This window comes from Mesoplodon densirostris, chromosome 9 (assembly GCF_025265405.1).
Source record: "Mesoplodon densirostris isolate mMesDen1 chromosome 9, mMesDen1 primary haplotype, whole genome shotgun sequence".
Lineage (NCBI taxonomy): Eukaryota > Metazoa > Chordata > Mammalia > Artiodactyla > Ziphiidae > Mesoplodon > Mesoplodon densirostris.
In genome coordinates, this window is record NC_082669.1 from 20,713,049 (window position 1) to 20,738,346 (window position 25,298).

Genomic DNA, 25,298 nt, shown 5'->3' on the forward strand with positions numbered 1-25,298 from the left:
ACCGGGGCACGAACCCGTATCCCCTGCATCGGCAGGCGGACTCTCAACCACTTGCGCCACCAGGGAAGCCCAGCCGAATCTTTTGTGGGCCTAAACAACATGTCTGAGAGGCCCACGTGGCAAGGAACTGGGGGCGACCTCCGGCCAATGGCCAGGGGAAACTAAAGCCTTCAGTACAACAGCCAGTGAGGAACTGAATCCTGCTAGCAAGCACCAAATAAGCCTGGAGCACATGAACCACTGAAGAATATTTAAGTCCCATTATACTATATTTTGACATAAAAACATGAGTTTGTTTTTCAAGAAATTTTCCTACAGTTTGCTTTTGCATTGTTTTGTGGGAAATTGTGTTGATTCATTATTTGTTTGCTCTAGTTAAACTTACTCATCACCCTTGTAGAATCAACCCCCTGGCTGTGACTTCACTGATGTTACTATAAACAATACAACTGCCAATACAAAAGCACTGTGAATTCTCTTGGAGTTAAAAGAAGCATTTAGGGCTTCCCTGGTGGCGCTAGTGGTTGAGAGTCTGCCTGCCGATGCAGGGGACACGGGTTCGTGCCCCGGTCTGGGAAGATCCCACGTGCCGCGGAGCGGCTGGGCCCGTGAGCCATGGCTGCTGAGCCTGCGCGTCCAGAGCCTGTGCTCCGCAATGGGGGAGGCCACAACAGTGAGAGGCCCGCGTACTGCAAAAAAATTAAAAAATTAAAAAAAAATAAAATAAAATAAAAGAAGCATTTATAAGCTTTTTCTTTCTTGTATACGTTATGTCAGATTTATTTTGAAATACAACATGAATTCTCAAATTTTTCATCTCTGCTTAATTACTGACTTAGCTTTCTTAATAAATTATCTGGGTTCGTATACTGGTCCACCATATACTCTGTGGTCATGGGAAAGCCTCTTTGCTTTTCTAAGTCTGCTTCTCCATAAGTAAAATGGAAACTTTGCTCTGATTTGAAAACAGTTATATGGCATAGCAGCATAAATTTCTTGATAAGTGCTCAAAAAACCACCATTTCCTCCCTTCATATAAAAGGCAGATTAATTTTCCTTTTATTTCTAAAGAACTGTTTTTTAAAAACAAATAATAACATAGTGTTTCATAAGCAATTACTTACAATTCTCATTTAGTTAAAAGATACTGATTGGGCAATTCACTATGATGATGATATTATTATAGAAGATGAGGCAAAGGGGAAATTTCAGTGTTGCGAATCTGAAAAATCATCATCCTCAAACTTAGAAAAGATTTAAGATCTCACCTGGATATTCCTCACTTAAAAGACATGTTTAGTCAATGGGATAGTTATTTCCAAATGCATGTTATGATATTTGTAAATTGAGTGCACTATTATTTTCCTTCTCCAAAATATTTCCCCATGTTTGCTCAGTGTTTCCTAACTTGCCTGATCATGAGATTCTTCTTAACTTAAAAATAGATGTTAGGAGCCCTTCCCCTGGAGAGGCTGATGCACTGTGGCTGGGGCAAAAATCTGTACATTTAACTGTTGACCCATGTGGTTCTTATGACAAGGCAAGTATAGAAAAAAAGTGCATCAGCTGATCTATCCATTTTGCTGACTGGGAGAAAGTGTATACATGCAAGTCAACCACTAAAATTACATTTTTCCTAAGTCATAACATGCTTAAATTCAATAATTTTTTCCTTAGAGTTAGGAGTTGGTTAGTAGTCTGCAGGATTGAAAAGTTAATTACAGTGAAGGTTGAGAAGGTGATTTTGCCACACGGCCTTTTTGCAGCAGGGTTATATTTCAGTGTTAATCTGTGTGTTTTCCAAATAATTCCCTCCCCACCCCACTTTCTCACTGGTACACTGAGAATGTCTATTCCTCCCTCCCACCTTCCTTCCCTCTTTCCTTCTAGCCAGCAAACACCAAAGCAGAAATAAAGACTGAAAGAAGCTGTCTTAGTCCATACGGGCTACTATAACAAAATACTATAGACTGGTTGACTTATAAACAACAGAAATTTTTCTGTCAGTTCTGGAGACTGGAAATCCAAGATCAAAGCACCAGTAGATCTGATGTATGGTGACAGCCCCTTCCTCATAGACAGCCATCTTCTGTAACCTCACATGGCAGGAGGGACTAGGGAGGTCTGTGGGGTCTCATTTATAAGGGCACTAATCTCACTCATGAGGGCTCCACCCTCATGATGAAAGCAGCTCCCAAAGGCCTCACCTCCTAACACCATCACATTGGGCATTAGGTTTCAATGTGAATTTTGGGGAGGACACAAATATTTAGTCTATAACAGTGTCTTTGGGTCCAGTGTCAGACAGTAAGGGTGGAAGACATGCTTGCCAAGATCAACATAGAAGGAACAGAGGAAAACAGAAACCAAAACGGGGTGGGGGAAAGGAGCGGTGGGCTGAGGGGCACAGAACATATATCCTCCCTGTCAAGATCAATTCATCCCTTCCCTCCATTCAATAACATGTTTTATGCATCAATTATCAGTCTGATTGCCCCATATCAGTAACATTTGTGTGTAGAGTTGACCCTTGAACAACATGGGTTTTACCTGTGCTGGTCTACTTATACATGGATTTTTCCAATAAATACATACTACAATACTACACAATCCAGTTGGTTGAATGTGCAGATACAGAATCTCAATATAGAGAGCTGACTGTAATTATACATGGAATTTGACTGCCCTGGCGTCAGCGACACTAACCCCCATATTATTCAAGGGTTAACTGTAAATGCCATATGTGTGTCTTGGCAAAATGCGAGATAGCCCTAAGGGACATACTGCACCTACTATCACTGTACCTGTCCAGCTACTTGCCAGAGGACTTGGCACATAAAAGATGGTTTAAAAACTTTAAAGGATTATACAAAGTGATTCACAGCACTAAATATGAGATACAACTGTTAATGATTATATGCACCTATCTGGCTTCCAATTTCTGTAATCCCCTCTCTCCACCTGACCCCAATATTATAGTTCTAGAAGAAATTCTAGCCTTAGCCACAATATATTATCTCTTTTGCTAACTGTCTGCTTTGGCAGTAAGTTATCCTTGATCTCAGTTTCATTCTGAGCTTCTGTTCTGATTCTTATAACTGGACTTCTGTCTTGTTCTTTGTTCTTTATAACATTTCTAGGTAATCTGACCACTACTACTCCAGTACCTCTACAACTGGGTTTAGTCGTTGTTATGGGTTGAATTGTGTGCCCTATAAAGATACACTGAAGTCATAACCCCCCATACCTCAGATGTGTCACTTCCAAATGTGACCTTATTTGGAAACAGGGTTATCACAGATGTAATTAGATGAGTAGGATCGGTCCTTAATCTAAAATGACCAGTGTCCTTATAAGAAAAGGAAGACAACTAAAGAGAGACACACAAGGAAAACACCATGTGATGACAGAGGCCAAGAATGTAATGATGCAGCTGCAAGCCAAGGAATGCCAGGGACTGTGGCCACCATCAGAAGCTATATGAAGGCAAAGAAAGATATTCCCTAAAGCTTTCAGAGGGAGCATGATCCTGCTGACACTTTGATTTCAGACTACTAACCTCCAGAACTGTAAGACAATACATTTCTGTTATTTAAGGCCACTTAGTTTGTGGTACGTGGTTAAAGGAGCTATAAAACTAATGCAGTCTTTTTGCCAGAGTCTTTCCAGATATTATAGACAATTTCTTAGCATCAGCAATCAGTATGCCTACCTCACATACACACATCAGAACATGCAAAACTAATGAAATTTCAGTGAAAAGCTCAAATTTGTAGGTATACTAGACATCTACTGGTCAAAATATCTTTTCTACAACTTCCACATGATTCTGTACTCCAAGTATCTAACAAATTCCATGGCAGAGACGTCAAATTCTAAGTCCTATAAAATATTAAAATAGTGTCTGACCATGTGTCAACATATTTTTCTTTTAGTTGCTAATCAGACTAAATGTTCCAACCAAAAGACACAGACTGGCTGAATGGATATGAAAACCAGACCTGTATATTTGCTGCCTACAAGATACTCACTTCAGATCTAGAGACGTATACAGACTGAAAGTGATGGGATGGAAAAAGGTATTCCATGCAAATGGAAATCAAAAGAAAGCTGGAGTTGCAATACTTATATCAGAGAAAATAGACTTTAAAATAAAGACTGTTACAAGTGACAAAGAAGGACACTACATAATCATCAAAGAATCAATCCAAGAAGAAGATATAACAATTATAAATATATATGCACCCAAACATAGGAGCACCTCAACATATAAGTCAAATGTTAACAGGCAGAAAAGGAGAAATTGACAATAACACAATAGTGGGGGACTTTAACACCCCACTTACATCAATAGACAGATCATCCACACAGAAAACCAATAAGGAAACACAGGCCTTAAATGACACATTAGACCAGATGGACTTAATTGATATTTATAGAGGATTGCATCTGAAAGCCCAAGAATACACATTCTTTTCAAATGCACATGGAACATTCTCCAGGATAGACCACATGCTGGGCCACAAAGCAAGCCTTGATAAATTTAAGAAAACTGAAATCATATCAAGCATCTTTTCCAACCACAATGCTATGAGACTAGAAATCAACTACAAGAAAAAAACACAAACACGTGGAGGCTAAACAACATGCTACTAAACAACCAATGGGTCACTGAAGAAATCAAAGAGGAAATAAAAAAAAAACCTAGAAATAAAGGAAAATGAAAACACAGCAATCCAAAACCTATGGGATGCAGCAAAAGCAGTTCTAAGAGGGAATTTTATAGCATTCCAAGCTTATTTCAGGAAAGAAGAAAAATCTCAAATAAACAACCTAACCTTATGCCTAAAGCAACTAGAGAAAGAAGAGCAAACAAAATGTGAAGTTAGTAGAAGGAAAGAAGTCATAAAGATCAGAGCAGAAAGAAATGAAATAGAAACTAAAAAACAACAGAAAAGATTAGTGAAACTAAAAGCTGGTTCTTTGAGAAGATAAAATTGATAAACATTTAGCCAGACTTATTCAGAAAAAAAAAAGGGAGAGGGCCCAAATCAATAAAATCAGAAAGGAAAAGGAGAAGTTACAACCAACACCACAGAAATACAAAGAATCATAAGAGAATACTACAAGCAACTATAAGCCAATAAAACAGACAACCTAGAAGAAATGGAAAAATTCTTAGAAAGGTACAATCTCTCAGAACTGAACCAGGAAGAAATAGAAAATATGAACAGAACAATTACCAGGACTGAAATTAAATCAGTAATTTAAAATCTCCCAACAAGCAGAAGTCCAGGACCAGATGGCTTCACAGGTGAAGGAACACTTCTGAACTCATTCTATAAGGCCACCATCACTCTGATACCAAAACCAGACAAAGATATCAAAAAGAAAGAAAATTTTTCATCAGGCCAACAGCAGTGATGAAAATAGATGCAAAAATACTCAACACAATACTAGCAAACTGACTCCAACAATACATTAAAAGGATCATCCACCATGATCAGTGGGATTTATCCCAGGGATGCAAATATTTGTCAATATCTATAAAGCAATCAATGTGACACACCACGTTAACAGACGGAAGAATAAAAAGCATATGATTATCTCAATAGATTCAGAAAAAGCTTATGATAAAATTTAACATCCATTTATGATAAAAAACTCTTCAGAAAGTGAGCACAGAGGGAATATACCTCAACATTATAAAGGCCATATATGACAAACCCACAGCTAACATCATACTCAACAGTAAAAAGTTGAAACCATTTCCTCTATGATCAGGAACAAGACAAGGATGCCACTCTTGCTACTTTTATTCAACATAGTTTTGGAAGTCCTAGCCACAGCAATCAGAAAAGAAAAAGAAATAAAAAGAATCCAAATTGGAAAAGAAGTAAAACTGTGACTCTTTACAGATGACATGATGCTATGCATAGAAAATTCTAAAGATTCTACCAGAAAACTACTAGAACTCATCAATGAATTCAGTAAAGTTGCTGGTTCTATACACTAACAACAAAATATCAGAAAGCGAAATTAAGGAAACAAGAGATTATCATACTAAATGAAATAAATCAGACAGAAAAAGACAAATATCATATGCTATCACTTATATGTGGAATATTAAAAAAAAGAGACAAATGAACTTATTTACAATACAGAAATAGACTCACAGACATAGAAAACAAACTTATGGTTACAAAGGGGATAGTGGGGGTGGGGGAAGAGATAAATTAGGAGTTTGGGATTAACATATATATGCTCCTTTATATAAAATAGGTAAACAATAAGGACCTACTATATAGCAAAGGGAACTATACTGAATATCTTATAATAATCTATAATGGAAAAGAATCTGAAAAAGAATGAATAAATAAACAAATCTGAGTCACTTTGCTGTACACTTGAAACTAACACAACATTGTAAATTAACTATACTTCAATGAAAAAGACACTAGACAGCAAGATGAAAATATACAAAAATTTAAAGTAAAATATACAAAAATTTAAAGAAAATATATACAAAAAAATAAAGCTCTCTGGAAAAGGTAAATATATAGACAAATACAGAATCCTCAAGTACTGTAATGTTGGTATATGAATCACTTTTATTTCTGGAATAGAATTTAAATGGCAAAAGAATTTAAAATAACTATAAATCTATGTTATGGATATACAATGTAAATGATGTAATTTGTGACATCAATAACAGAAAGTTGGGAAGTGTAAATGTAAAGAAGCAGAGTTTTTGCATGAAATGTAAGTTAAGTTGTTATCAGTTTAAAATAGATTGTTATAACTTTAAGATGTCTTATGTAATCTCCATGGTAACCATAAACAAGACCTATAGAAGATCTATAAGAGGAAATGAAAAAGGAGTCAAAGTATATTACTACAAAAAAACGCAAGGAAGGTAGCAAGAGAAAAAGAGACAGAACAGCTGCAAGACATATCAAAAACTATTAACAAATGGCAGTAGCAGGTTCTCCCCTACCAGTAATTACTTTTAAAATGTAAACAGATTAAAATCTGCAACCAAAAGACATAGATTGATTAGAAAGATTAGGAAAAAACCCAAACAGATCCATCCAAATGCTGTCTACAAGATACTAACTTGAAATCTAAGGGCACATACAGGCTGAAAGTGAAAGAATGGAAAAAGACATACCATCCAAATAGCAACTGAAATAGAGCAGGGGTGGCCATGATTGAACAGACAAAATAGACTCTGAGTCAACAACTGTCACAAGGGACAAAGAAGGATATTTTATAATGATAAAAGTGTCAAGTTATCACAGAGACATAACAATTATAAATATATATGCACCTAACATCAGAAATCTCAAATCTACAAAGCAAACAGAATTACAGAATTGAAGAGAGAAATAGACAGCAACACAATAATAGTAGGAGACTTCATTAGCCCAATTTTAATAATGGATAGAACAACCAGACAGAAGATCAATAAGGAAACAGAAGACTTGAACAATAACAATACTATAGACCAATTAGACCTAACAGACATACAGAACATTCCACCCAACATCAGCAGAATACACATTCTTCTTAAGTGTACATGGAACATTCTCCAGGATACACCACATGTTAGGCTACAAAATAAATTTTAACAAATTTAAGAAGATTGAAATTATACCAAATACCTTTTCTGGACACAATGGGATGAAAGTGGAAATCAATAGCAAAAGGAAAACTGGAAAATTCACAAAATGCAGAAATTAAACAACACCCAAGAATAAATGAGTCAAAAAAGAAAAAAACAATATCTTGAGACAAATAAAAATGAAAAAAAAACCCAACATACCAAAACTCATGGGGTGCAGTGAAAGCAGTACTAAGAGGAAAGTTTACGGCAGTAAATATTGAAATTAAAAAAGAAGAAAGATTTAAAGTCAGTAACATAATTTTACATATCAAGGAAGCAGAAAAGAACAAATTAAGTATAAATTTAGCAGAAGGAAGGAAATAATAAAGATTAAAACAAAAATAAATGAAATAGAGAATAGAAAAATAGAAAAATCAACAAAACATAAGAATTAATTTTTTTGAAAAAACAACAAAATTGACAAACCCTTAGCTAGACTAAGAAAGAAAGAGAGGACCCTTATAAATAAAATCAGAAGTGAAATAGGAGCTATTACAACTGATTTTCCAGAAATAAAAAGGATTATAAGAGACTACTATGTAAAAAATAAAAAAGAGACTACTATAAAGAATTATACCCGGGCCTCCCTGGTGGCGCAGTGGTTAAGAGTCCGCCTGCCGATGCAGGGGATACGGGTTCGTGCCCCGGTCTGGGAGGATCCCATATGCCGCGGAGCGGCTGGGCCCGTGAGCCATGGCCGCTGGGCCTGCGCATCCGGAGCCTGTGCTCCGCAACGGGAGAGGCCACAACAGTGAGAGGCCCACATACCGCAAAAAGAAAAAGAAAAAAAAAAAAAAAAAAAAAAGAATTATACCCAACAAACTAGATAGTATATAAGAAATGCATAAATTTCTAGAAACATAGAACCAAATAAGACTGAATCATGAGGAAATTAAAAATCTAAACAGATCTATAATCAGTGAGGAGACTGAATCAGTAAACAAAAACTTTACAACAAAGAAAAGCCCAGGACCAGACTGCTTCTCTGCAGAATTCTACCAACATTTAAAGAAGAAATTACCAATACTCCTCAAACTCTTCCAAAAAATTGAAGAAGAACACTTCCAAAATCATTTTATAAGGTCAGTATTACCCTGATCCCAAAGGTAGACAGAGATACTGCAATAAAAGAAAACTACAAATATCCCTGATGGATATTGATATACAAATCTTCATCAAAATAATAACAAACTGAATTAAACAGCATCTTAAAAGCATCCTACCATGACCAAATGAGGTTTATTCCTGGAATGCAAGGATGGTTGAACACATAAAAGCAATCAATTTGTAGTGTTAATGTAGTGTATCAACACTACATTAATAGAATGAAGAAAAAACTACATGATCATCTCAATCAATGAAGAAAAAGCATTAACAAAATTCAATACCTTTTCATGATAAAAACATGCAACAAACTAGGAATAGAAGAAAACCAGTTCAACATAATTAAGGTCCTATATGAAAAGCCTGCAGCTAACATTTTACTCAACATAGAAAAAACTGAAATCTTTTCCTCTTAGATCAGGAACAAGGCAAGGATGCCCACCCTCATCACTTCTATTCAGATAGTACTGGAAGTCCTAGACAAAGCAATTAGTTAAGAAAACAGGCATCCAGTTTGGAAAGGAAGAAGTAAGATGATCTCTGTTCACAGATGACATATACTTATATGTAGACAGCTAAAGACTACATACCCACACCCACACAAAACTGTTTGAACTAAAAAACAAATTCAGCAAGGTACAGGATACAAAAGCAACAGGTAGAAAACAGTTGTGCTTTATACATTAAAAATAAACTACCTGAAAAGGGAATTAAGGAAACAATTCCATTTACAGTAACATTAAAAAGAACAAAATACTTAGGAACAAACTCACTCAAAACACTTAGGAACAAATTCACTTAGGAACAAGACTTACACACTGAAAACTACAAAACACTGCTATAAGAAATTAAAGAAGATACAAATAAATGAAAAGATATCCCATGTTCATGGATTGGAAGACTTTATATTGTTGAAATGTCCATACTACTCAAAGCAATCTACAGATTCAATATAAACCCTATGAAAAACCCAATGACATTTTTAAAGAAATTGAAGAGCCATCCTAAAATTTGTATGGAATCTCAAGGGACCCCAAATAAATCTTGAAAAAGGACAAAGTTGTTGGCCTCATACTTGATTTTAAAGCCTTACAAAGATACAGTAATCATAAAAGTGTGGTACTGCATAAAGACAGATATATAGACAAAAGGAATAGAATAGGGAGGTCAGAAATAAACACTCACGCATATGGTTATATAATCTTGGACAAGGGTACCAAGACCACACAATGGGGAAAGGACAGTATCTTCAATAAATGGTGCTGGCAAAACTGGGGATCCACATGCAAAAGAATGAAGTTGGATCTTTACCTTACACCATATACAAAAATTAGAACAAAATGTGTTAAAGGCCTACACATAAGATTTAAACCTGTAAAACTGTAAAAGAAAACATAGGGGAATAGCGTCATGACAATGGATTTGGCATTGATTTCTTGGATATTACACCAACACACAGGCAAAAAAAGGAAAAAACGACAAACTTAAAAACTTCTGTGCATTAAAGAAGATAATCAACAAAGTGAAAAAGCAACCTACAAAACAGGAGAAAATATTTGCAAATCATATATATGACAAGGGTTAATATCCAAAATACATAAAGAATACAACTCAACAACAATAAAAAAAACAATTTTAAAATGTGCAAAGGACTTGAATAGACATTTCTCCAAAGAAGATATCCAAACAGCCACCAAGCATATGAAAAGATGGTTTATCATCACTAATCATTAGAGAACTGCAATGAGATATCTCACACACACACACACACACACACACACACACAGAGATATATACTCAGAAAATGGCAAGTGTTGGTGAGGATACAGAAAAGTTTGAAGCCTGTGCACTGTTGGTGAGAATGTAAAATGATGTACCACTATGGAAAACAGTATAGACGTTTCTCAAAAAAAAAAAATAGAATTACCATATGATCCAGCAATCTCACTTTTGGGTATTCATCCAAAAGAATTGAAAGCAGGATGGAAGACATTTTGCATAACCATATTTATTGTAGTATTATGCACAATAGCCAAGAGGTGGAAGCAACCTAAATGTCCATGGAAGAATGAATGGATAAAGAAAATGTAGTATATCCATACAATGGAATATTATTCATCCTTAAAAAAGAAGGAAATCCTGTCATATGCTACAACATGAAAGAAACTTTAGGACATCATGCTAAGTGAAATAAGAAATAAGGCAGTCACAAAAAGGCAAATAGTATATGATTCCACTTATATGAGGTATATAAAGTAGTCAGATATACAGAAGCAAAGTAGAATCGTGGTTGCCATGGGTTGGGGTGAGGGGGAGATGGGGAGCTGTTGCTCAATGGGTACAGAGGTACAGTTTTCCAAGATAAAAAAGCTCTAGAGATCAGTTGCACAACAATGTGAATATAATTAATACTACTGAATGGTACACTTAAAAATGGTTAAGATGGTAAATATTGTCTTAGATGTTTTTTGTTTTTTTAAAAAACAAACCACAGTTAAAATAATACAAAACTCCCAGGTCCAGAGATCATGGAGCCATCTTACAAAATTACATTACAGTTAACACCTTTCCTACCTGCCTCCCATTCCATCTCTCTTTCTTCCCCATTCTCCATCCCTTTAGCTTCAACTTCAGCAGGGTCAAAATCACTGCTATAAATTTTTAAACAAACTAATTTTTTAAACAGAAAAAAATACCTCACTAACTCTATCAGTTCCTGGTAATAGTGAATGGGTTCACCAAGAACAAATACTGAGCATTATAGTGCTGTCTGCTTGTATTCCTTCTCTTTTTTAAAAAAGCACTTTTATGGATAGCATAATTTTATGGAGAAATTTTATATCAACATGGTGCTCCCAAAAGTTAAGAATTACTAACAATGTTTTTACTTGAATTCCTTTTTTAACATAGAAGGAACATCAGATTACAAAGAGACTAAGAAAACCCCAAAAAGGCAAAAAAGCGATGTGGAAAACTTTCTTTGAAAAAAATTAATGATAATAGCAAACATTGTTTTCCTCAATATTCTGCCATTACTTTGGCCCTTCCTCACATGCTACCACTAGAATCTTATAGAAGCTGCTTCTTGCCAACATAAGCATTGTGTGAAAACTTTACAAACATAGCTGGGAAGAATCGACAATAACCTCTGTATGACTTCTTAGCAACTTTGCAAGATGAAGGTCTAATTTGACATGTGGATTTGGTGGTTTGACCAGCCTTGGCTAACATCAGGTCCACATGTAAGGGGGGGCTACAGTGGTTCCCTACTCTAGGGCACCAACTCAGTCTCATGTGCTGTGAGTCACAGTGGCAGAAGAAAGCCTCCTTCCTGGCTGTCTTGACTCACTCGGGAGCAGAAGAGGATGCTCATTGGGGTTGTGGTCCTGTGTTACAAGAGAGACCGTGGTGAGCTAAACGGCTTCACCAAAATGCAACCAGATCCCTCAAATTAGGAGAGAACAGGATGAGAATGAACAAATTCACTGATGTTTTGGGTTGGCAAACTTCTATGAAGTTCTAACTTTAGCACTGGTCTCATAAGTCGGGTTTTACTTAGTCTTTTAGACTTCTAATACTTAAATTGCTGCAGCTGAAGTTGTCTTTTCAATAAATTCAATATGAATTTACATTCTGTTTTAAAGTAAATTAATATTTAAAGTCTATCTTGGATCAGACCCAAATGTCCCAAGTTGCCCAGAACCCATGTCACTTTACGTGGTATAGATACTGCCCTTCCTAACAGGTATCTACTATTTCATTCTTCTCCAGGATTGGTGTGCTTTTCCTTTTTTAAGTTGAAATCATCTATCCCAGGTTTTTCACTTTTTTATTTATATAGTAGTATCACTTAGTGGGAACTAAGTTGCAGTGTGCACCAGTGATTTTGAAACCAAGCAGGACTTTGCTGGGCCTTCCTGGGAACAGAACCCCACATGCCCCCCACCTCTTGTTTGTAGAAAAACTTTAGCCCCCTAGGCTTTTCCCAAGTTCCAAAGAGCAAATTTAATCAGAGAAGTGAGAAAATGCTGAAACAAACAAACAAACAAAAACAGTCAAGCAAGACCAGAATAATAATTTACCCATAAAACAAAGTCAAGGACTTTTAGTTCCTCCTCAAGGGCCATAGATAATATCCTGAGCCATATCCTCGAGTTATTTTACAGATCCTAAACTTCCACCAGGCAGAAGTTAACTGCATGCTGCCCACCAACATGTAGACTGATTCCAACCAGTTGGAATCAGAGGTTGATAATTCAGATTCCCAAAACTTCACTCTGTTACCTCACCATCAACCAGAGAATTGTGCACGAGTTGATCACACACCCTATGACCCTGTCCCTCCCACTGTTTTTAAAAACCCTTTCCTGAAAGTCATTGGGGAGTTCCAATCTTTTTAGCACAAGCTACCCATTTTCTTTTCTTGGCACCCTGCAATAAATGCTGTACTTTCCTTCACCACAACCTGGTGTCAGTGGATTGGCTTTGCTGCACTTTGGGCAAAGAGATCCAAGTTTGGTTTGGTAACAATGTGTCTAATTATTAAATTACTAAAAGGATTGTCCCTTTTGGACAAACTCCTACGATTATTTTAGCTGCAAACTAGTGATAAAGGAAATACAAGAAGAATTTTAAGAAAAAATGCGTTAATCCCGCCTTTCGTCATATTACCAACCATAGGCCCTCTCAGAACCTAAAGTGACTTTTCAATTTAGATAATTCAGAGACCTATAATTTCATGTACCATTCAATCACGGCTACCCTCAAGGTTACTCACACATTACTGCTGCCATTTCTCTTCCTATAACGCTTGTCCTCCATCTTCCACTTACCGTCTTACAGGTTTATATCACTTATATCCTTAAAAATCCAAATTACAGTTTATCTCTTTAAGTAAATATTTTCATATTTTTAAGACCACTGCAGTACCTGGGAGGGGGCTGGTCAAGGGCAAGTAAAAATACCCAAAACCTTTCTACCATTATAAAGTTGCCTTGTCTTGATTCAGCACTTCCTTGGTTGTTTGAAACCTTTGCCTGTTTTCCTGACTTCTGAAAAAATTGATTCTGACTGTTTCTGCTTAATTTTTCAAAATTTCTGTGGTGGGATAAGCCATTGAACATGTGTACTCTGCCATTTTCACCACTGACATTCAAACATGATTTTCTTATGGTGCACAGTGCTATTCTAGCCTAAGGGTCACTAAAATAATATTATTCACACCTGTCAACATGCTCACCCCATTCTGAGCTATAATTGAGTATATGGTATCAGACCAACTTCCCACCATGAATAACCACAGTGCTGGATTAAGTTTGAAAAGGAAACAGTAGCATCTGAGAGTATCCAAAGCAGCCAAGAAAGATAGCTTAGGTATCTCATCTTAGATAGCCCGGTAGTGATTTTTGTCACCAGGAGATATGCTCTAAAACTTAATAAAGAATGAAATGATTTCAAATTTAATCCCAGAAATGCAAAAAGCAACGCAAAGCAAAGTAAGGCATTAATATAAGGATAAATCTAAACTAATATTGTCTGTTTAAAATAAATAGTATTTTGTTGGGTTTTAAAATGATGAAACAGGATTAAAATAAGTGACAACAATTGCACAAAAATCAGGAATTGGGTAAATGAAATTCAAGTGTTCTAAGGTCCTTGCATTGTCTGGAAACTAGGGAAAGTACTAACTTGCAGAAGATTCTAATAAGTCAAAGATTCATTTTGCAATGAAAAAGCCACAGAGTAAGAAAAACATCCACAATACAGTTATCTGCCAAAGAATCCTATCTAGAATATAGAAAACCTCCTAGAAATCAGTAAGAAAAAGACAGATAACCTAATTTAAAAATGGGCAGAAGACTTGAAAAGGCATTTCACAATATCTAAATGATATATAGACACATGAAAAGGTGCTAAACTTTTTGTCATCCAAAAAACGCAAATTAAATCCATAATGTGATAGCCTACAGATGCATCCGAATGTATAACATTACCAAAGGTCCTCCATGCTGTTTTCCATAGTGGCCGCACCATTTTAGATTCCAACCAACAGGGTACAAGGGTTCCAATTTCTCCACATCCTTGCCAACACGTGTTTTTTGGTTAATATCTTTCCTAACTGATGTGAGGTAATATCTCATGTTGGTCGATTTGCATTTCCCTGATGATTAGTGACATTAAGCACCTTTTCATATACCTGTTGGCCATCTGTATGTCTTCTTTAGAGAAATATCTATTCAAATCCTTTGCCCATTAAATTGGGTTATTTGGGGGTTTTTGCTAAAGAGCTGTAGGAGTTCCTTATAATTTTTGGAAAGTAATGCCTTATTAAATATATGGTTTGCAAATATTTTCTTCTACTTTTGGGTTGCCTTTTCACTCTTGATTTTTTCCTTTACTGTGCAGAACCTTGTTGGTTTGACGTAGTCCCACTTGTCTATTTTTACTTTTGTTGCCTGTGTTTTTGGTGTCGTATCCAGGAAATCATTGCCAAGCCTACTCTCATGAAGCTTTTTCCATATTCTTCTAGTTTTATAGTTTCAGATCTTTTGTTTACATCTTTAATTCATTTTGAATTGATTTTTGTGTATGTTTATTTTCATCCTTTTACATGTGAATATTCAGTTTTCCAAACACAATTTAATGAAGAGACTATCCTTTCCCCACTGTGTATTCTTGGTGCCCTTGTTGAAGATCAGTTACCTATATGTCTGTGGGTTTATTTCTGGGATCTCTATTCTGTTCTATTGGTCTATATGTCTGTCTTTATCCCAGTATCATACTGCTTTAACTATGGCAGCTTTGTAATATATTTTGAAATCAGGAAGTGTGATGTCCCCAGATTTGTTCTTTCTCAAGGTCACTTTGGGTATTCTGGGTCTTTCAGTGTTCCATATGAATTTTAGAATTGTTTTCTATTTCTGTAAAAAAATGCCAGTGGAATTTTAATGGGAATAGCATTGAATATGTAGATTCCTTTGGGTAGTCTGAACATTTTAATAATATTAAGTCTTCCAATCCATGAACACAGATGTCTTTCCATTTATTTGTGTTTTCTTTAATATCTTTCATCAGTGTATTGTAGTTTCACATCCTTTGTTAGACTTATTCTTAAATATTTTATTGATTTTGATGCTATTGTAAATAAGATTATCTTTCTATTTATTTTTTGGTAGTTCACTGTTAGTGTATGCAAATGCAACTAAATTTTGTATATTGATTTTGTATCTTGAAACTTTCCTGGATTTGTTTATTAGGTCTAACAGGTGTGTGTGTGTGCGTGTGTGTGTGTGTGTGTGTATAATCTTTAGGGTTTTCTATATATAAGATCAGGTCATCTCCACAAAGGGACAATTTTACTTCTTCTTTTTCAATTTGGATGCTTTTTATTTCTTTTTCTCGACTAGTTGCTCTGTCTAGGACTGCCTATGTTATACATTGAATATAAGTGGTGAGAGTGGATACCCTTGCCTTGTTCCTGATCTTAGAGGAAAAGTTTTCAGTTTTTCACCATTGAATATGATGTTAGCTGTGGGCTTCTAATATTTGGTCTTTATTATGTTGAGGTACATTCTGTCTATACCTAATATGCTGAGAGTTTTTATCATGAAGGGATGTTGAATACTATCAAATGTTTTTTCTGCATCTATTGAGATGATCATATGATTTTCATCCTTCACTTGTTAATGTGGTATATCACACTGGTTGATTTGTATATGCTGTACCATCCTGGTATCCCATAAATAAAGTCCATTTGATCATGGCATATAATACTCTTAATGTAGTGTTGAATTCTGTTTGTTAGAATTTTTGTTACAAATTTTTGCATTTACATTCATCAGAGGTATGGAGCTGCAATTTTCTTGTAATGTCTTTTTCTGCTTTTGGTATCAGGGTAATATAGGCCTTGTAAAATGGATTTGGAAATGTTGCCTCCTCTTCAATTTTTTGGAGAAGTTTGAGAAAGACTGGTGTTAAGTTTCTTTGAATGTTTGGTAGAATTCACCAGGGAAGCCATCTGACCCTGGGTTTTTCTTTGTTGAGAGTTTTTTTTTACTACTAATTCAATTTCCCTACTTGTTATTAGTCTGTTCATATTTTATATTACTTTTACCATCTGATCCAGTAATTCCACTCCTGGATATATACCCAAAAGAAGTGAAATCAGGATTTTAAACAGATATCTACATTACCATGCTTACTGCAGCATGATTCACAACAGTCAACATTGGGAAACAACCCAAATTTCCATCAACAGATTAAAGAAAATGTAGTATATGCATACAACAGAATGTAATTCAGCCTTAAAAAAGAAGGAAATCCTACCTTTTGGGACATCATGGATGGATCTAGAAGTAAATATTATGTATACCTCTACATTATTATCAAAATTCATTTTTCATTTTAAATGTCCTTTTATCTAAGTAACAACTGCTTTGACTGAAGCAAAAGCTAAAGTGCTACTCCATGTATTTCTTGCCTTTCAGATTCAATTGGGTGACAAATAATTGCACCATCGAGTTCTAATTGCTTAAAAGGCATGTGATATAGATCAGGTGCACAACCAGAGACATCTTCTTACTCTGACATTGCTTCATTCGGTTCAATCATCACTTTCTCTTTACAGCATCTGTCTTTTCTAGATAATGCCTAAAGATTTCTGGAATACAAAATTCAGGGCTAAAACCTCTCATGGGCTGCTTCAGCAGCTGTGGTGTCCCAAAGCCCAAACCTGGAGCGGGCAGAGAAGTTTTGGGGCTCAGGCGCCTGGCCTGGGGGAGTGTGAGGTGAGGGCTGAGTTGAGCTGTACTTGGGGATGGGGAGAGGGAGACCTGCAGTTGTAGCAGAACCTCTTACCTGCACACACGTGGCCCTCTTATGGCGCCAACCATCTGAAAGGCAGACACCAAAGTCCAGCCTAGCCCGCAGCTCACACAAAGTTCAGAGGGAGGAGCTGGAGATGCAGCATCATCATGGAAAACATTAGGCCTGGAAATAAGTCAGTCACAGAATAACAGATACTGCATGATTCCACTTAAATCAAGTATTTAGTACAAACTCATAGATGCAGACAACAGAATGGTGGTTGTCAAAAGATGGGAGAGGAGAAAATGGGGAATTTTTCAATGGTTATAAAGTTACAGTTATATACAAGACCAATAAGCTCTAGAGATTTGCTGTACAACATAGAACCCATGGTTAACATAGGTTGTTTACTTAAAAACTTAGGACAGCAGATCTCTTGCTATGTGTTCTTACCACAAAGAAAAAAGCAAGGGGACACAAGAAGTATTTTAGTGGTGATGGACACTTTTTTTAAAAATTTATTTTACTGAAGTATAGTTGATTTACAATGTTGTGTTAGTTTCTGGTGTACAGCAAAGTGATTCAGTTATATATATATGTGTGTGTGTGTGTATTTAAATACACACATATATATATATTCTTTTTAATATTCTTTCCCATTATGGTTTATTACAGGATATTGAATATAGTTCCCTATGCTATACAGTAGGACTTTATTTTTTATCCATTCTATATATAATAGTTTGCATCTGTTAATCCCAAACTCCTAATCCATCCCTCCCCCTCTCCCCTCCACCTTGGCAACCACAAGTCTGTTCTCTATGTCTGTGAGTCTGTTTCTGTTTCATGGATAAGTTCATTTGTATCATATTTTAGATTCTACACATAAGTGATATCATATGCTATTTGTCTTTCTCTTTCTGACTTACTTCACTTAGTATGATAATCTCTAGGTCCATCCATGTTGCTGCAAATGGAATCATTTCATTCTTTTTTATGGCTGAGTAGTATTCCATTATAGATATATACCACATCTTCTTTATCCATTCATCTGTCAATGGACACTTAGGTCATTTCCATGTCTTGGCTATTGTAAATAGTGCTGCTATGAACATAGGGGTACATGTATCTTTGTGAATTAGAGTTTTGTCAATGGATATGTTTATTACCTTGTTTGTGGTAATGGTATCACAGGTCTATGCATGTGTCCAAATTCATTAAAATGTATCCATTAAATCTTTGCAACTTTTTGTATATTGTTTGTCTCAATAAAGTTGAAAACAAACAACTAAAAAAGTTGAACACAAAACTGAGAATATCGAGTGCTGGCAAAGGTGTGGAGCTACTGGAATTTTCATTCACTGCTAGTGGACTGTAAATTGACAAAACCAAAAAACTATTTGGCAGTGTCTACTAATACTGAATATATGTACATCCTGTGGCACAGTAATACTACTCCTAGGTATATATCAAAATCAAATGTGTAACTATGTACATGAATATATGTACATCCTGTGGCACAGTAATACTACTCCTAGGTATATATCAAAATCAAATGTGTAACTATGCACATCAACAGACAGGTATAAGAATATTCATAGCAGCAGCATCATTTGTAGTCAATGACTACATATTTCATCATTTGGAGTCACCCCAAACTTTAAACAACCCAATGTTAAGCAATATTAGAATAGATAAAGAAATCTGGGGATATATACAAGTATGAAAATGAATAAACTACTACTATATTCTTTACTATGGATCAATCTTACAAACATATTATTGAGTGAAAAGAGCCACACAAGAGTACATACTATGTGTGGCCATTTATAACCATTGGAAAGCAGGCAAAACTAATTTTGGTGATAAAATTCAGAACAGTGACCATTTTTGTAGGGGTTGCAATGACTAAGATGGAGCACAAGGAGAGCTTCTATATTGCTGGTAAACATTTAACATCTTGGTCTAGGAGGTGGTAACACACGTTCGTTTACTTTGTTACCAAGATACGTCCTCGGGATTATCGCACTTTTGTACATATGATATCTCTTAACAATTTTTCGCACATCCATTCAGAAAATTTTAAAAATTGTATTTCATCAATTTTGGCGAGGGTGCAGGGAAGGGGTGCTCATTTTTTTACGGTAGTAATGTTAGTTGTAACAGCTACTTTGAGGAGTAAATAGAGGGAAATCTACTACTGAGATTGAAAATGTGCATGCTCTATCCAGCGCACCCACGTTAGTATCTCTACCTAGAGAACACTTGGATATATGTGCAAAAAGGCACAAACACACGCTGAAGGTAGCAACGCTTCTAACAGAAAACCAAAAAAGAAACAAACTATGGATACATGTCCGGGGGTAAAAGAATCATAAATTAAATCTATTGGTTCTGAGAACTACCACGTAGTATTTTAAAAGAATGAGATAAATTTATATAGAGATACGGAAAGATCTCGAGGGTATAATGTTGATTGGGGGAAAAAAATTACATCTACACATATTTAGATGCAGAGGAACTAGGAGTCACCATATAGGGACTGGTTTGTAATTCCTGCCTGAAAAGGATTAGCCTAATGTGTGATGTTTACATTTATGGTTATGTGTAACTTAATATGAATAATATCAGCAACCCTGACTCAGGCACTGACTTCAACAGGCGAACCGAGTGCCTGAGGACCTGGAAGCGGAAGGAGAACGTTTACTCTGAAACCTCCTATTCCCTCCTGTATTTGAACGATGTAACTGTAGTATCTATTGGAAAAACGGTTCATTAAAATATAATGTGAAGTCAAACAATGACTAAAGGATGCCAATTTCGTGCGAAAACCGATACAAATATAATTGAATGTGACTACTATATTAAGACTGAGGTGTTAGTTATGCGATAGAGCGCAGAGAAAGGGTGTGTCCTAAGTCTGGAGGGGTCTGAGGAGAAGTCAAAGCTGAGGTGACTCTTGAACAGAGAAACTGAAATGTCCTACTTTTTCATTCCTGGAGAGCCCCGAGGCCCTGAAATCCAGTCCCATGATTATTTTCCAGAGCTGGAGCCTAAATCCCCACCGAGAGACTGGAGGAAGGCGGAAAAAGAATGGTTGAGGAGGGAGAAGCGACGTGTCACAAAACGGTGTGGTGCGGGTTTGCGGCAAATCCAACCAGCCGGAGTCCCAGATTCCCACTCTCTCCTCAGGGCAGGCCGGCCCGCCCTCTCCCGCCTTCCCGCGACGCTTACTGGGCAGTAGATGATTGACAGAGTCAGCCACCAATCGCTGCTCTGCTACGGGGGGCACTCAGGCCCTCAGCCTGGTCTTTGGTCCCTCGGGCTAGATGCGGCCTCTGTGCGTCGACGTCAGCGTGCTGACGTCACAGGCCGGGTACTCGAGGAGCCGGGGGCCGCTGTCCGCGGGCGGTGGGCTGCGCGACGTCTGCAGGGCTTGTTTCCCGGTCCAGCCCCGCCGAGCCCCGCCCCTCCGCCCGCGAAGAGTGCAGCGGGCGCAGCCCCAGAGCCGCTGTCGCCGGGCCAGCCTAGGGCGGCCGGCCCGGAACCACCCGATGAGGTAGGCTGGGTTTCTCGTCACCCTATTTGACAGATTGGAAAACTGAGTCATCCGGGATCAGATGATTTGCCCGGGACTCACTGGAGACCCGCGAACGGAGCCCAGAGCCGAGCGTCCGGTTGTGTTTGTTGAGCCCTTTGCCGTCCTCCGGGGAGGAGGAGGGGCTAGGCAGGCTGTATTTATAAAGGGTACAAAAGTGAAGTTGCAGATTGCGGAGCCCATTTTCATCCGGGGTTTGGGCTGGGATTCAGGGGATGGATGCAGGTAGCGAGGTCTCCACTCCTTAACCCTGCGGACCCCGAGGAGCCCTCGGTGGGGTCCAGACTGGTGCTGGCCCCTTGGGCCCTACAGAATGACCAAGAATGGTGACTGGGGTGATGCGTGGATTATACAGACAAGGTCGGTTACTGACCTCTTTTATTCATCAAGAAAAGCTGTGTTCGAAACAAAATTGAAAAATTAAAGCTCAAGTCACGAATGTTCTGGCTCTGGTTTCAGTTCACTGCTTTGCCCACTCATGGGTATCTGGCCATATTTTGAAATCTCAGTAGCATGCTTATTTTTGTTTTAGGATTAGAAAGGGATTTTCTCTCTCTCTCTCTCTCTCTCTCTCTGTCTCTTAGTTCAAACATGAGTTAACATTGTGGAACTTTTCTTATCACTCTCTTCATGTGCCAGTTGTTCACCATGTCATTTGTCTTCTATTTCACAGATGGAATCACTGAATTCATCACTTGACTCAGTAATAGTTTGGATAAGTTTAGCAAGGTAACAAAGTAACAGGTCGAACCTCTCAATACTAATACTGGAATTAGTTGTTTGTTTCTCAGAATTCTTTGTTGAGAAGGGTTCTGAAAGATAATTCCCACACACATATATATATATATACACACTGTCTACCCATACACCCTTACAAAACAAAACAACTTAGGGTACCGTTGCTTTATCTATGGGTTCTAATAAGGTGGGGCATAATTCATGCTCATAAAGTGAAAATGTGTACTATAGGATATATGTATCCATATGTAGTATTTTGTATTGTGAAGAATTTATTCTCTTTAAATCTTGCCGTCTCAGACATTGACCTTTTAAGACTGCATTATTGCATAAAACTGCATTAAAGAAATGAAATTAAAGCCGCTTCAGGGGACTTTTCCTTACTTAGGTTCACAGAAGAATGGTTATTATCATTTGACTTTAGTCTTTGGACAAATTTATCTGATGAGTGCCTCATCTATGCCATGCTTTGTTTTAGATGTTGGGGATTGAATACTGAAACATTTAGATAAGGGTCCTGCCCTCAAGACCTTCCATTTTGGTGGAGATACTCTAAATATATAAACAAAAATAACAATTTTAGATAATGATAAATGCTAGAAAAAAATATTACAAAGGAAGGGGCTGGAGCGTGACTGGGATGTGGAGGGAAATTTAGATATGGGTGGTCAGAGGAGATTTCCTTGAGGAAGTTTGGAGGAGACCTGAGTGTTTAGAATGAGTCAGCCATGGGAAGATGGCTGGAAGTTTCCAAGCGGAAATAACAGTGCAAAGGAGCTGAAGGAAAAAGGAGCTTGGCATGTTCCAGGGATAGATGAGAAGCTGTGTGGTTGGAGTGAGGTGAACCTAGGGGAGAGGGAGATGGGGAGACACGGGGAGGAGATGACATTCAAGAGGCAGGCAGGACTGAGGTCATCTGAACCCCAGGTAAGAATTGCAGCCCAACAAAGGAAATAGGATTTAGATATAGTCAAAGCTCTCCATTTTTTTAAGTGACATTCATAGAAGCTAACCAGCTCTCTGCTTTATATTGGTTATGAAATCACTGTAGTAAATCATTATATGTATATATTTTTTACCGATGGTCCTCTTTCTTAATGGAAAAATGTCTTCCTTCAAGCACTGTGTCCCAAGCTGTTTCTTTCCTGTTCATTCTTATTTCTGGCAAGACTCTGAGCCTCTGCTTATCTTCCACTCCCTGCTTTTATCCTTCCTGCTCCCAAGCACAAGTCCTCTCCAGTGTTGATGTGCAGACACTAAGTCCCTGCACTTCCCCACGCGGAGTTCTAGGAAACTGCATTGTCAAGTGGATTACTGTTTTCCATTAAAACTTTTATTACTGACCAGAGACTTAACGTCTGCCTTTATTTAGTGCCTACAATGTACCAGGTGCATTATATACATTCTGATCCTTCTAACTTTCTACTGCAAAGGTAAATGTTATCCCTTCTTGGTGGAAGAGGAAGCTTCTGCCTCAGGCCACCCAGCTGGTACTGAGGGAGCCCGGGTTTGAAACCAGTTAGCCTGCACCCAAAGCCTAATCCATGCTACTCCACCTCAGCGCTTCCCGAGTACATAACAACTACAAACCTCTATTATTTGAAATTAATATTTTATGAAATAGCATTTTAGGGATCGTGATTCAGTCTTCTTAGTTTAAAGGTGAGACTGTGGAGGCCCATTGATATTCAGTGCTTTTCAAGGCAGAATTGGCACCAGATTCTCGCCCTGCTGATTCTCAGCCTAGTGTTCTTGTTTGCTTGTTTGTTTTTCTGCTATACTTACTTCATGAAAGTCCCTTCACAAGGAGTTTCTGTATACACAAAAAGATAATATTTCAACATCATGAATTTACTGTCCATAAACTCATACAAGGCAATTTTTAAAAGATGAAACAGTGCTGCTTCTCGGGCTAAAATAACCCCTTGTTTTATTTTACTTCTCTTTTTCAGCAGTGAGCAGGTATAAATATTCTGGATGAATCTTGGTTCTCTTAGTAGAAAGTGGTTTCAAAATGACGTTTTAACTTCGGAAATCTTTGTAAGGGAGTTTTAAATTTACTGTTTTCCCAGCTTTAACCATTTGCTTACAAGTATGGGAATATTGCCAAGTGTTTGCTGGCTCATAGTTTCTTCTGGCAAGTAGAGTTTCTTCCTGTAATTGAGCAAGCTGTTGGGTCAGCTCTGGAATACAACTTCTCTTTCTTAGTGTAATGTATTATCATTTTTAAAAAATGAGTAAAAATCAGTTCCTAAATTATATGGTTGGAAAATGGGTTACTTTGTTTCTACAATTTAAAAATACCCATTTTTTTAATTTCTAAGGTTTGCTGATTTTATTAATTATAATTGGGATATGGTTGATGAAAAATAGTAAATTAACAAATAGCTAAATTTACTTTCTGGTGGCTTTTTGACTCTCCTATAACTTAGTGGAGATTGTCTTTTCTATTAGTCACATCAGAATAATGTTATTAGAATTAGTAACACCTTCTTTCTTAAACGTTGGAAGATATTTAAATTTAGCCAAAAGAGAGCTTTTGCTCTTTAAGTCATCTATGGGCTGTTTTGACTGAGTATCTCTATCCTTTAAGATTGTTCATGCAACTGACCTCCACCTTCTGAAGGTCTAGGCTGTCATGATTTGGACTCAAATTATAGCGCTGTCCTTCCACCATGAACTCAGTGCCCCAAACGGGACTCCTGGCCTTTCCAGCTTTAGTGCCATTGCTTGTGCTCTGCCTACAGCCTCGTATGCCTTCTAGATGGACAAACCCAGCCAAAGTTCTACCTCTGCCTCTGTTTCCATCTGTGCTCCTTCCTCAATGAGATACTTCCTGTATCTCTTTAATGGAAGCCTTCTCTTTCACAGCATTTTTGGTAGTCTTTCTCGTGACAGTTTACCAACCTTGGTATCTTTGGTAATACACTATATTGTATGTAGGTATTCAAATATATGTTGGCTTGAGCTTAAAAGGGACTTAACAATTCATGTTAGACATGCAAAGTTTTTTGTAGATTATAGAGCCCTGTAGTTTAGTTGAGCCCTTTTAGAGTTGTAGAGCTTTTATTACCTCCTCTTTGCGGGAAGCATTGTTATGCTTTGCTTGGCTTTGATTCAATAGAACCTCTTTCCTGTTCCAGTTAAGGGTCTGACTGCTACAGTTACCAAGGGGTCCCTTGAGAGGAACTCACCTCTTTGGGCTGTAAATATTGAAGACACATTGTTGCAAATAAAAATCAGTGTTCTCTGTGTTTATGGCTTTGGAAAAAAAATAACAGTAATCCCAGTTTTTAATAGTGAAGATGAGAAAACTGAAGCCCAGAGGACTAGCCAGGGGCTCCTGTAGTGCCAGGCAGAGGAGCCTGATCAGCACTCCTGGTTCAG

The 25,298-nt window shown here is 37.3% G+C and overlaps 1 protein-coding gene and 1 long non-coding RNA gene across 3 annotated transcripts in view; one reads left to right on the forward strand and one right to left on the reverse strand.

Annotated features, from left to right (window-relative positions):
• Positions 1 to 17,752, reverse strand: part of LOC132496044 (uncharacterized) — a 213,644-nt gene extending 195,892 nt beyond the window's left edge. Inside the window, exon 1 of the long non-coding RNA XR_009533367.1 lies at positions 17,627 to 17,752. This is a non-coding gene — a long non-coding RNA (uncharacterized LOC132496044). The remainder of the gene's footprint in view (positions 1 to 17,626) is intronic.
• Positions 17,753 to 20,918: 3,166 nt separating this feature from the next.
• Positions 20,919 to 25,298, forward strand: part of STARD3NL (STARD3 N-terminal like) — a 50,156-nt gene continuing 45,776 nt past the window's right edge. For both annotated transcript variants that reach the window (XM_060108201.1, XM_060108200.1), the window contains exon 1: positions 20,919 to 21,134. The gene's annotated coding sequence lies outside the window, so the exon portion shown is untranslated. The remainder of the gene's footprint in view (positions 21,135 to 25,298) is intronic.